The sequence below is a fragment of the Drosophila yakuba genome, chromosome 2L (assembly GCF_016746365.2).
Source record: "Drosophila yakuba strain Tai18E2 chromosome 2L, Prin_Dyak_Tai18E2_2.1, whole genome shotgun sequence".
In the NCBI taxonomy this organism is placed as follows: domain Eukaryota; kingdom Metazoa; phylum Arthropoda; class Insecta; order Diptera; family Drosophilidae; genus Drosophila; species Drosophila yakuba.
In genome coordinates this window covers 28,303,607-28,316,942 of record NC_052527.2, presented here as the reverse complement: position 1 = coordinate 28,316,942, position 13,336 = coordinate 28,303,607, and the positions used below count along the sequence as shown (strand labels likewise).

Sequence of the window (13,336 nt, the reverse complement as noted above, 5' to 3'; positions counted from 1 at the left end):
GCTTTTAGCGGCTGAACAAATGATTGCTTAGCTAAGTGCCCAAATCTATAATACTGTTGCGATGCTGGTCTAGGGGATAAAATCGTTTATGCGCCAAACTAAAGGTGTCATGAAAAGACTGATCAGCAGTTTTGGTGTGGCTAGAGGTAGTATTCGTCGATCTGATCCTTTCCGATCCTAAACCTTATCCCGGACTGCCTTACTTATATGCGGTATTAAAGTCGATTCTATTCGTCAGTCGGAGCCGGTCTATTCGACGGAATTCCTGGCTGTGTGCTTAGGTTATGTGCGGAAACCTTGTGTAAGCTTCTACTCAAACTGTTTACCTTGTCTCTGGAATCTTCGCAGTCCCCTCGCATATAGAAGGAGTTATTTCTTATCCGTCTCCATGAAATAGTAACTTAGGTAGCCATCTGGTCCGCTACTTTTCACCGTATTTATAACACTTTCTCGTGTCCTTAGTTCGCAGATTATGTTAAGCTATGCATACAGAATAAGGAAATATTTTTCCAGTCGAACTTACAATCCGATCTAGACAGCTTTCAAAAATGGCGTTGGTAATACTAAAAGGACTGGGCGTACTTCCCTGGTACACAAGGCATCAAAAATAATTGTTATCATCCAGCGTCCCACAAGGAAGCCCCCATCCGCTCCTTTTACCCAGACCTTCCCTAGTAATATCCTATTATCTCTAATTCTGACCCTCTGCCGCTCGTTTAGCTATTATTCCTTCTTAAAACATAATTCAATTTTACTTATATTATTATATTTTCTTGTCTTTACTGTTTTTTATATCGCGTCTATCCTATCGCGAATCGAGTGGTACGATAGACACGCCCCCAACGCCCCTCAGTCGGCAAAAATTATCACAAATACTTTCAAAAATTTCTAATTTTTTGGAGGAGAACAGATTTTTGATTTAACTTGAGTTTTACTCCGCTACTCTTCGTCTTTTTTTCATCTCGTTCTCGTCCTGATCGACAACCAGGACCGTTACAGATCGAACGAGATCTAGGATATTACAGTGGTGGTAATGCCGCAAGATGTGTCGGCCGTTAGATCAAATCAGAGCTTTCCTCATAACCACCGTTGCAGAACAGCGGAAGTCCCTTAAGAACGCTTCCTTTTCAAGGACTCCCGAATCCCGTTCGCAATCCAGATTCTCGCTTCCCTAACTGCACTTCCTATTGACTGGCTATTTACTGACTGAGTGCTGCACTTGTACCGTACCCTTATTAGCCATGTCAATCCCGTTACTTTACTGTTTGCTCTTGGATTCTGCCACCAAACAACTGACGGGTTGAAGGCCTTGCTGAGGTCGGTGTCCTGGAACGATTTCGTGCTGCCGTATTGGTTTGTTGGTGGATAACCTCACTAAACCGCTCAATTAGCAGGGACTGGCGTCATGGCACCCATGTATAGCGATGTGAATTTCGCCATTACCTTCGTTTGCCTATAAGTTAATAAAACATAAATTCAAGTCACCTGACACCCGCTATTGCGAAAACAAATGTTCTATATGTAAAGTGCAATGCACTTGGCCAAAACGCTGAGCCATGACCACACGAGCGTCCGATCCATCACACGAGCATCCGCCTAACAAATTTAACGCTGGGCTGGTTGATCGTTGCGGTGCAGTCGACTTTGGCTGCATACTCGAAGAAGTTTTCTTGCAAGGGGATTTGGATGTGAGCCTAGGTTTTTCCTTGTATTTTACTTTTCTCTCTGTTATTGTCTCAATGACAAGTTTTATTCCTAGGTCTTTGTGTATATTCTCGTTCCGAAGATACCATGGAGCTCCAGTTATGATTCTCAGAATCCTAGACTGTGCTCGCTGTATGATGTCGATGTTGCTTCTCGATGCATTGCCCCATAGCTCGGAGCCATAGGTCCATATGGGGTTAAGAACGGAGTTATACAAAAGGACTTTGTACTCCAGGCTTAGGGGAGACCGAACGTTTATAAGCCAGTGTAGATCCTTTGCTTTTAGTCTCAGGTGCGTCGTCTTGGCCTCTATGTGTTTCCGCCAGGTGAGCCGCTTATCCAGATGAATACCTAAGTATGTTACGTCATCGGCTTGTGGGATGCGCGTGTGGTTCATAACCAAGGGCGGGCAGCTTTGTTTGTTAAGGGTAAACGTAACTTGTTTGCATTTTTGTTCGTTTACTCGTATGCGCCAATTTGCAAGCCAATTCTCTACACATGTTAAATAGCGTGCTAGTTGCATCGTACCTTTTACTGGGCATCTGGATCGACTCAGTATTGCAGTGTCATCAGCGAATGTGGATATAGTTAACTGGTAGTCTGTTGGGATGTCCGCCGTGTATAGGGTGTATAGAATTGGACCTAATACACTTCCTTGGGCACTCCAGCTTCTATAGTACAATCGCTTGAAGTGCTTGAACTACATCTAACCGCGAACACTATTTTTTGTAAGTAAGACTTTAGAAGCTTATGTAAGTTTTGAGGCAGCAGTTTGGTTATTTTAAACATAAGTCCATCCAACCATACTCTATCGAATGCTTGTGCAACGTCTAAGAATAGAGCTGTACAATATACACGATGCTCAAAAGCAGTGCGAATTTCCGATGTGATGCGGTTAACATGCTCAATAGTTCCATGTTTTGCCCGAAAACCAAATTGGTGCGATGGGAGTGTGTCGTGTGTTTTAAGGTGGGGACTGATTCGTAGCAGCAGTACTTTTTCAAATAACTTGGAGAGACAAGTGAGTAGGCTTATTGGCCTGTATGATGATGGCTGTGTTTTGTCTTTCCCAGGCTTAGGGATCATAACTATAACTGATTTCTTCCACTTTTGAGGAAAGTATCCAATTTTGGTAATAGCGTTGAAGAGTAGGCAGATTTGTAGAACTGCACACATTGGATCATTTGATCATTTTCGGTGTTATTAAATCGAAGCCAGGCGATTTTCCAGTCTTCAGTTGCTCTCTAATGACTTTCGTTATTTCGCTTGGCCGGAATTCTATGGGATCTTGTGATGCTAAGTCAGATGCAGTTAAGGGTGGGAGAGTAAATGAGTCAGTGGCTGGATTTGGTTGGAATACCTTTTTGAGATGATCAGCAAAGACTCTTGCTCTGTCCATGTCACTACGAGACCAGTTTCCGGTAGAGTTACGGAGGGGTACGACAGTTTCTGCTGGTGCCTGCAGATTCCTGTGGGCTTTCCACAATGAGTTTTTTGTGCTGGTGGGCGTAAGATTCTCGATGTAACGCAGTTGTGCGTCCGCTTCTTTTTTCTTAAGCGCTTTAGTAAGTCTGCGAGAGGCTGCTTTTAATCTACTCTTTGCGCCAGGTGATCTGTGCTCCTGCTACTCCCTTCGAAGTCGTCGTTTTTCAAGCACAAGAAGTTCGGTATCTCGATTTGTCATGTTGAACTTTTTACTGCATCCGTGGGTATCTTGTGGAGTTGACGCTTTTGCTGCTGCAACTAGTGTTGATTCTAGGCTACCAGCAAACTGATCGATGTCTTGCTCGGTTTTCAATGAGCTAGAGAAGTCGGTATGTGAACAAACATATTTTTTGTACCTCTCCCAGTTGGTCCTGTTGCTTGTGAGTCTATACGGCCGCTCGATGTGTTGCAGTTGGTACAAAAGATTAAAGAGCACCGGGCAGTGATCAGATGAAAGTTCTGAAAGTGCCTCAGCTGTAATCATTGATTGGGATATCCTTTTGGTGATGGCAAAGTCAATCAAGCTTTTTAGGATCTGCTGGCCAGTATGTAGGCGTACCCGGAGAAACATAATTAAGCTTGTTTTGCGGTTTAATAATTGCGTTGTATAGCTGTTTTCTTTTAGGGGCCGCTATCCGAGATCCCCAGTACATGTGCTTGGCATTCCAATCACCAGCTGCAACAAACCTTTCACCGAGCGAGTCGAAGAGTGTTGTGAATTTGTCCTCTGATATTGTGAAGCGAAGTGGGCAATAGACAGCACCCAAAGTGAGAGCACCGTTATAGCATTGGACTCTTATAGAGGTAGATTGTAGGCAGTCTTCTTGCCAATTACTAACAAAGTGGTGTTTGATTCGCGATCGTATTAGTATGCCAGTGCCTCCATGGGCCTTGCCATCCGGGTGATTCGTAAAGTAAAATTTGTATCCTGGTATTTGAAAATTGTACTTTTCAGTAAGGTGAGTCTCTGAGAGTAGCATAACATCAATGTTTCTGTCGGCTAAGAACTGAGCAAGTTCTAGCTTGTGCCGCGAAACGCCATTAGCGTTCCAGGTTGCTATTATTAGGGGAGTCATTATACTGTTTTAGAAGAAACGAGCATTTGAATAAGGATGTTTTGGTTCCTCATAAGCTCTTGCATAGTTGTTTGCATGAAGGCAATAAAGTCTTGCATCGAAAGCATAACCGCTTCAACGCCAATTGGCTGCTGTTGCATGTTATCGTGAGTGTTTGTTTGAAAGATGGGGGTGTCCGCTGCTGGTGTTTGGATCCCTGATTTTAGTGCACTTGCAAAAGAAATATTTGGCGCTGTTCGGTAGCTGGTAGACAAAGGGATGTTAGTTGTACTCGGTTCCATTGCTTTGTGAATTGTTGGTGTGGTACGATCACGAACTGAAGTCACTCGTTTGTTTAGGCGACTCTTAAGTTCCTTGTAAACAATGCATCCTAGCAAGTTGGCTGTGTGGTTTTCGCCACAGTTGCTGCATAATTTAATTGAGCTGTCGTCTTTGTTCTTAGGACAGTTTGCGGTACTGTGAGCATCGCTGCAAACGACGCAGATAGATTTTAGAGTGCAGTACGCTTTGGTGTGGCCATATTCTTGGCAGTTAGTGCACTGCACAGGCTGCTTGCGCTTGTGTGGCTCTTCGACGGTTATTCTCCGGTGCAGTAGAAACTGTAGTTTATAAATAGAATGTACTTCATTTTTGCTGATTCTTTGACTCTATGGCTCCAGTTCGACTTTGAAGAGTGGCTGCGGCTCTTTCTTCCTGTTAAGAATGTTGATCACCGTTTTTGCCTTAAAGTTTTTCTTCTTTAGTGCCTCGATAATTTCGGATGGGGTCATTGATGATTCAATTCCTTTAATGACAATCTGCAATCCTTTGGCACTTTTAAGCTGGTAGGTATAGTAACTCTTTCCAGCTTCATCCAGGTACTTGGTCACTGATCGATGGCTAGACTCATCCGGAGTCTGCACTTTCGTTTTATGTATGTTTCCCTTGGTAAGAGGTATAACGTGGAACTTGTTTTCTCCGATGATCGTAGCTAATTTGTTAACCAGTGCACTTGAGGTTTTCTCTCGTATAAATATTGGTGGCGGCTTAATCTTCTTCTGCTTCTGTTCTTTGATTGGATGCACTTCGCAGTCATCCAGTATTGCAAACCTATTTGAAGTTAGTTTAGATTGCCAACCTGTTTGTGTTGTGGGCTTAGCTTTCGCTTTATTTGAATGTAGCGATCCAACCCTGTTTGAAACAGTTTTGTGTTTTGTTTTGGTTCTTGTCCGCTTTTGTTTTCTAGAGTCGGAGAAATTGCACTTGCTTTGGTTGTTGTTGATTCAGCAGAAATGTACACAGCTCTCGGAACTGAGCATAATGTTGATGTTGTTGTTGTTGTTGCTATAGGTGCAGTTGCAGTAGATGTCGAAGTTACTGTACTGGTAGTTACAGAGCTTGACACCGTTTGCAATGAGGAGAGCGCGAGAGAGACGCTCTCAATGCGTTCGGGTTCACATTGTGCAGTCATAAGCATTGGTGAGCAAGACCGCGATCGTTTGCTTTCTGCAGGTGCTTGGTCATTGGCCCGATGGATTGTTTGCACTCGCGGGCGTCAGACACGACGGTGAAGTATGCACTGTTTCGTTGGAGAGAGGGCCGGCGCTCGTCTTGCCTTTTTTGCCGCTGAGCGCGCAAATCGCGTTGGCTCATTTTGGAACTGTCGATTTGTTTGTTGTCTATTTAAATTAGCTTTTGTTTTAATTTAATGTTTCCACCCACAAGAAATATTATAGATTGGAAATTTAACATTGCTAATAGCGTCTTTTCGCTGGTATTTGTAATTTATTTTGTTTTATTTATTCACTTCACTTAAATAATTTGATTTTGTACAGAGCTCGATGAAAATACGTCTCCGACGCGAGTAGAACTTGTATGCAACATTATTAAAACAAAATATTAAAAATCTTGAATACAAAAAATAAAAGAGAAAAAATAATATAATTTTTTCCAACACAAAAAATTTTTGTAGAATTCATAAGCATACGAAAATAAATAAGCTAATTTTCCTTCCTCGAAGAAAATATAAAACATTCATCAAATTCAAAATTAATTAATCCAACGCGAGCAGTTCAGCTCAATGCAATACACTAGACATAAAATGAGCTTAAAAACTGGATAACCAGCAGAGTGGCAGAAACATTGCAGGAGCAGATTCCAGCGTTCGCAATTTTGTTGACGCGACTGACAAAACGATTAGACCAGACTTGACAGTAAATTTAAACGACCTCGATAAAGTGCCTGATGTAGTTTAGTGCTTACAAAAATCTCGTGGTCACTGAACCAAATTTAATTCATGGAGAAGGTCAGTGGGGAGAGTATTGAGTGCCTCCGAGGCAAAGAGGGGCAGCCCCAAATATTTCGGTATCCTGCATACCATAAGAAATAAAGTAACAGGTCACGCAGACGCGGTACTAGAATCTTATAATCTAGTCCGCCATTTTCAGATGTCTGACTCTGCATTATGCAGATAAACTTGATGTAAACACTTAGAGCATCAGATGACAACAATGATGCAAAAAAGCCAAACGGTAGAAGAGTATTATCAGGAGATTTACAACCAGGAGATGTACAGAATTGTCTAAAGAATCAGAAAGGGTAATGACTCAGTTCTATAGGGACAGGGCCCTGGATACTTTCGTTAGGGGTTTGACAGGAAACTTATCTAAACTTCTGGGTATTAAAGAACCACAAGATTTGCCCCAAGCACTACACTTGTGCCTGAAGCTTGAGAACCAAAATTTCAGGACAGTTCATGCCAACCATAGAAATCAGGTTTTTATACCATTTTTATCGGTACCCTTAACCAGAAACAAGATCAATTATAATGATGTTCCAATGGTGCGAAAACAACCACATCTATACCAACAATTCTTTAATCAAGGTCCACCACAACAACAATACCAATCATTCTACCAACAATTTAGACCACAGTCATTCCCAAGAAACATAGCTTTCAATAACAAGTTTCCAACCTTACCACCTCGACCATTGGCACTTAAACCATTGCTGAAACCAGAACCAATGGAGGTCGACCTTAGTATCCATTCTAGGCAAATTAAGTATATGAGGTTCGAAGTTGGTAAAAGGCCACCTGCACCATACCAATCAATAGGTGATAAAAGACCAAGACACTTTAACATCCAGACATATGACAACGAACAAATTGACAAGACCGAAAAGGACTACGCTAAAATACGGGAACAGGAAAACGCAGAAGGGGAATTTGATGAGACCCTAAAAAATACACAGATAGGGAAGACGTACATATAAGTACCACCCAAGACGGAAGAAGAACCTACAGATTTACTTAGGCACATGCCTACACACTAATACACATACAACATGTACACCCAAATACACCCTACACTACTCTGGATGTGACCAAAAGATACCAGATACCTGGTAAGTCACCCAGTGGTAGACTGAACATCCGTTGTCTAACATTCCTTGCTTAAGCCCTCGCATCATTGTTGCGTTCCCACGTTCAAAGCTCGGACTCGCAATCCCGAAAAACAGATGTATTAGATTTCAATAAACAAAATTATAAGAATCTAAGAGCACTTGTATCCAAGGCGAATGCGCTTGAATCCAAGAGAAATGCAAAGACAATCAAAGTCAGCAACTCCAAAGCTTTCTCTCTTCATTTAAACCCTTAAGTCTAAAGTCCACATTAGAAAAGCTCGAAACCGAGGCTTGAACGTCAATCAAATCAGTGTAATTATCAGTGTTCAGTTTGAGGCCTAATTATAATCGGTCGGTGTTCTTCTCAAATAAAAATATTGTAATCATTCAGTAAAATAAAATTATAATTTTTTTACATATGAGTATTTCGATTATTTAATTGGCGCAGTCGGTAGGATCTGTTAAATAAAGAGTCCTTTTAGTACGGTACTGATCCATTGAAGGATACGCTACACATCTAGCTATCCAGGATCGGCGAATTAAAACAGTGATTCTAAAATTATTTTGAGATCCGCAAAAGAATCTACATAAAAGTAGTAAAAGAAAAAAATCCCGTGTGGTCAGTAACATCTGCAAAACAATTTAATTAAAATTTGTAATTCCGTAACTTAAAACAAAATTTAAAATAAACACCGTGTATCCAGAAACTTATACAAATACACCATGGCAGTTCCGTAGCATTCGGAAATCCACCTAAATCAATTATTAAATCAAATTAAAGAACTGAACTACTACGATGGCACACCTGGCAAGCTGTCTGTGTTTGTAAACCAAGTTGAGCAGCTACCTAACTTATACCCTACCCAAGATGCCAGACAAGCACTTGTTATCTACGGAGCAGTAAAACGGTTACTAGTGGATGCAGCATTGAAGGTCGTGACCCAAGAAAGGGTAAATACATGGCTGGATACAAAGACGGATCACAGGCCCTACATAACACTTATAAGACAACTGGAGGATACATCATACCCCGGAAGCATCTGTAAGTTCATCGAGAAGCTCGAATCACAATACGGGAAAGCGACCCTGTAGATAAATCAAACGCAGGAACAGGGGAAATCATAGTCAAAGCAATAATTAAAGATTTTACAATAATAGAAATTACTATTACGGCAATTATTATCCTGGAACGAATCAGAATAATAATACGCAACCTCAAAATTCGAATCAACCTACAACAAATCAAAATCAGTAATCCACACGTCCCATACCGGTTAGTCAAAGGGGAAATTATTACACGTTTAAAAGGGAGTTTACACAAGGCCAACAAAACAATCCTACTAACAATTTCCTTATTTTCCAACCTTGAACCTCAGATGCCGGTAAAAAGGCAACGCGAGAGTCAAAGTGGCCAAAGCAGAATGGATGTAAATTTTCATCAAACTGCCTCGGACACTCAAGTGACACAGGAGGACGTACCAGTCCCCATGTGCGAATAGGTTATCATAACAAAATGTACAAGGGAATGATCAACACAGGCTCATCAATTAATATCATAAGGGAATTTTGAAAATTTAGAAGAAAAAGATATATACAATTCAAGGGGCAATAAAATTTAAGAAAAGCATAATTATGAAGTATGTCCGTCTGTTCAGAAATTCTATATTCACAAATTTTTCGACAATTATGATTTCCTGTTAGGTCGAAAGTATCTAGAGGATACGAAAGCTAAGATAGATTACGATAACGAGACGGTAACTCTAGGTTCAAGAACCTTTAAGTTTGTGTATGGAGAAAAAAAGGGCGAGACCGCATCTTAATGCCTCGAGCCACAGCGAAAGGATGATTCTGCTCCAGTGAAGGAAATCAAACCAAAGATGCTAAAGGTTAAGACCGCACCTAAGTGCCTTAAACCAAAGCATCAACAGAAGAAGGAGACCGCATTACCAAAATGCCTCACTTCAAAAATTCTTTGTGACACAGTGGACAATGATGTAACACATCTCGATCCCATGTCCGTTGACAACGATATAGTCAACTTGTAACGAGTATAGACTCATCTAAATGTAGAGGAAATTGAATGTTTAAAGAAGGTTCTATACGAATATAGAGACATTTAGTACAAGGAAGTCGAAAATTTGGCCTTCACCAGTACTATTAAACATGTCATCCAGACTCAGCATGAGGATCCCGTATACCGTAAACCCTATAAGTACCCTCAAAGTGTTGACCAAGAAGTCAACAAAGAAATCAAAGAAATGATTGAACAATCGAGATGTATAGATCGTTCGCAAATCGAAGTCCCCTTATTGTTCTCCTATTTGGGTGGTCCCCAAGAAGGCAGACGCCTCTGAAAAACAAAAATTTAGGTTGGTAGTTGATTACAGGAATCTAAACGAGATAACTGTTAAGACAAATTCCCCATTCCTCGAATGGATGAGATATTGGATAAATTAGGTAGATGCCAGTATTTTACAACCATTGATCTGGTTTTTACCAAATCCAGATGGACGAAAATTCTATTGCAAAAACTGCATTTTCCACTAAGCATGGCCATTACGAATATACACGTAAGTCTTTTGGCCTAAAAAAAGCTCCAGCTACTTTTCAGAGATGTATAAATAATCTTTTGGAAGATTTGATCTACAAAGATTGTTAAGTCTATTTGGACGATATTATTGTTTACTCCACTTCATTGGAGGAACATATTTTATCTCTGAGAAACTGAGAGGCGTCAACTTGAAGTTGCAGCTAGACAAATGTGAATTCATGAGAAAAGAAACTGAATTCCTGGGACATATTGTCACAACAAATGGCATTAAACCAAACCCAAACAAAACTAATGCAATCACAAATTTTCCGTTACCTAAGACACCTAAACAGATAAAATCATTTTTGGGATTATGTGGGTTCTATCGCAAATTCATTCCTAATTTTGCCAAGACAGTTAAACCCATGACCCTCAAACTAAAGAAATGTGCTGTAATAGATATTAAATGTAAAGACTACATCGAATCATTTGAAAGACTAAAGGTTTTGATAAGTTCAGATCCGATATTAATCTACTCTGATTTTTCAAAGCCCTTTTCTCTAACAACTAACGCGAGTAATGTAGCTATTGGTGCAGTGCTATCACAGAACCATAAGCCCGTTTTTTATGTTAGCAGAACGCTGAACGAACACGAAATCAACTACGCTACCATTCAAAAAGAATTGTTAGCTATAGTTTGGGCGACAAAATATTTCAGGTCATACTTATTCGGCAGGCCATTTGAAATAATGAGTGATCACAAGCCATTGGTATGGCTGAATAATATTAAGGAGCCGAACATGAAATTACAAAGGTGGAAAATCAAACTTTATGAATTCGATTGTAAAATAAAATATCTTCCAGGCAAAGAAAACTATGTCGCGGATGCTCTTTCCCGCACAAAGATAGAAGAAGCCATGGTTGGCGAAGTCGCAAACAGCGCAGACGCAACTATATATAGTGCTAATGAAGATAATTTAAATTATATATCCATAACGGAGAGACCAATCAATTGCTTCTCTAGACAAATAGAGATAGAAAAAGGCGACAGTGACACAACAAGTGTAAACCACTACTTTCAAAAACTAAAGATTAAAATAAATTATAAAGATATGACGCTTGAACTCGCCAAAACGCTCATTAAGGAATATGTGTGCACCAAGAAAAGCGCAATTTACTTCCCTAATGATGAGGATTTCCTGACTTTCCAAAGGGAATTTACCGAAATCATAAGCCCTAACATTTTCACAAAACTATTGAGATGTACCACGAAGCTAATTGATATACTAACTTATGCGGAATTTAAGGATTTAATCCTAAAAAGACATAACAAAGTTTTACATCCAGGTATAGAAAAAACCATTAATTGGTTTAAAGAAAAATACTATTTCCCGGATAGTCAAAAGCTAATTCAAAATATTATCAATGAATGTGAAATCTGTAATCTGGCAAAAACAGAACATTGAGACACCAAATTGACATTCGAAACAACACCCGAAATATTTAACACAAGGAAAAAATACGTGATAGATTTTTATCTCACGGGTAACCAGATCTTCCTATCTTGTATTGATATTTATTCAAAATTTGCCTCACTAGTTGAAGTAAAAAGCGAAAAGAGCCATTACTAAAATATTTAATGATATGGGAAAGTCACAGGAAATTAAAGCGGACAAAGATTCAGCTTTCCTGTGCATAGCTTTGCAAAACTGGTTAAGACCCGAAGGCGCTCAAATTTCTGTAACAACCAGCAAAAGATAGAAAGATTTCACAAGACCGTAAATGAAAAGCTGAGAGTCATTCGAATTAATCTTATACGTCTTTAATCATAAAACTAACATAATAGTACCAAACGATGTCCAGCAGAAATTTTTCTATATGCAGGTAGCCCAGACTTTAATGTACAACAAAACAAAATCGATAAGATCGAATATCTCAATAAGAATAGGCATGATTTTAAAGTTGATATAAAATATAGACAGGCTCCACTCGTGAAGAGTAAAATCACCAATCCATTTAAAAAGACAGGAAGAATTGAACAAGTAGACAGTAAACATTTTGAGGAAACAAACCGCGGCAGGAAAATCGTTCAATATAAATCAAAATTCAAGAAACAAAAAAGATTAATAAGAGCAAATACGATAATTCCAGATGAGCCAGAGAAGCGCAAAGTACGCAACATATTTCTAATAATGCTTAGTTGCATGTTACCCATTATCACTATGGTCAAATGCAGCAATATCTAAGTAAACCCAATAAGTGCGAAGAATGGATATCTTATATTTCAAACCGGAATAATGGAAATTCCAACCAGCTACGAATACCACTATTTGAGTATAAACATTACAAAGATAATGCTTATGTTCGAAAATCTAGTAACTGAAGCAAACGACTATCCCAATGTACCTCAGATACAATATTTAGTCGATAAACTAAAACGGGAAATAAATGGATTAAGAATTATTAACAGAAGCAAAAGAGGTCTTTTGAACGTAGTAGGGAAGGCATATAAATACTTATTTGGTACATGAGACGAAGACGACCGGAAGGAGAAAATGCTAAAGATAAAAACATCAACATGGCTCATGACAGACACGAACAAAATTTTGATTATATCCCACGTTCCCAGCGAGGTCACTAAAGTTCCGATATTTCAAATATTCTAACCGAGCAAATATTCGATAAGTTTTATATATTATATAACCAAGAATTTCATAAAGATACAGATAAATTAATATTCGACAAATGTATTGTTGGACTTAATAAACAAGAACCAACTCAATGCAAATACATTAAAACCCAAAAAAATTCCAAATAAATTATATAGAACCAAATATACTTTTAACATGGAATATTCCTGAAACAGTTGTCAACCGGGACTGTATAAACAACAAAATATTAATATCAGGAAACAACATTATTAAAATTAAAAATTCTACCATGCAAATAGATGAATTCCTAATTTCTAATAATTTAGCAGACTTTACACAAACGATTTATATCACCAACAATATTACACGTTTAGAACCAATAAATCACTTAGAAACAAGAGAAATTATGAAATTGCATGTAAAACACTACAGCTTTTTTCCAAATTATATGCATTACAACTTTTGTCATCATTATAATTAGTTTGACTCTTTATTTAGCATATAAG

General features: G+C 39.1%; 1 protein-coding gene across 1 annotated transcript in view; it reads right to left on the bottom strand.

The window, feature by feature from the left end:
• Positions 1-13,336, bottom strand: part of LOC26535340 (angiopoietin-2) — a 193,271-nt gene that overhangs the window by 69,519 nt on the left and 110,416 nt on the right. The window lies entirely within an intron of this gene.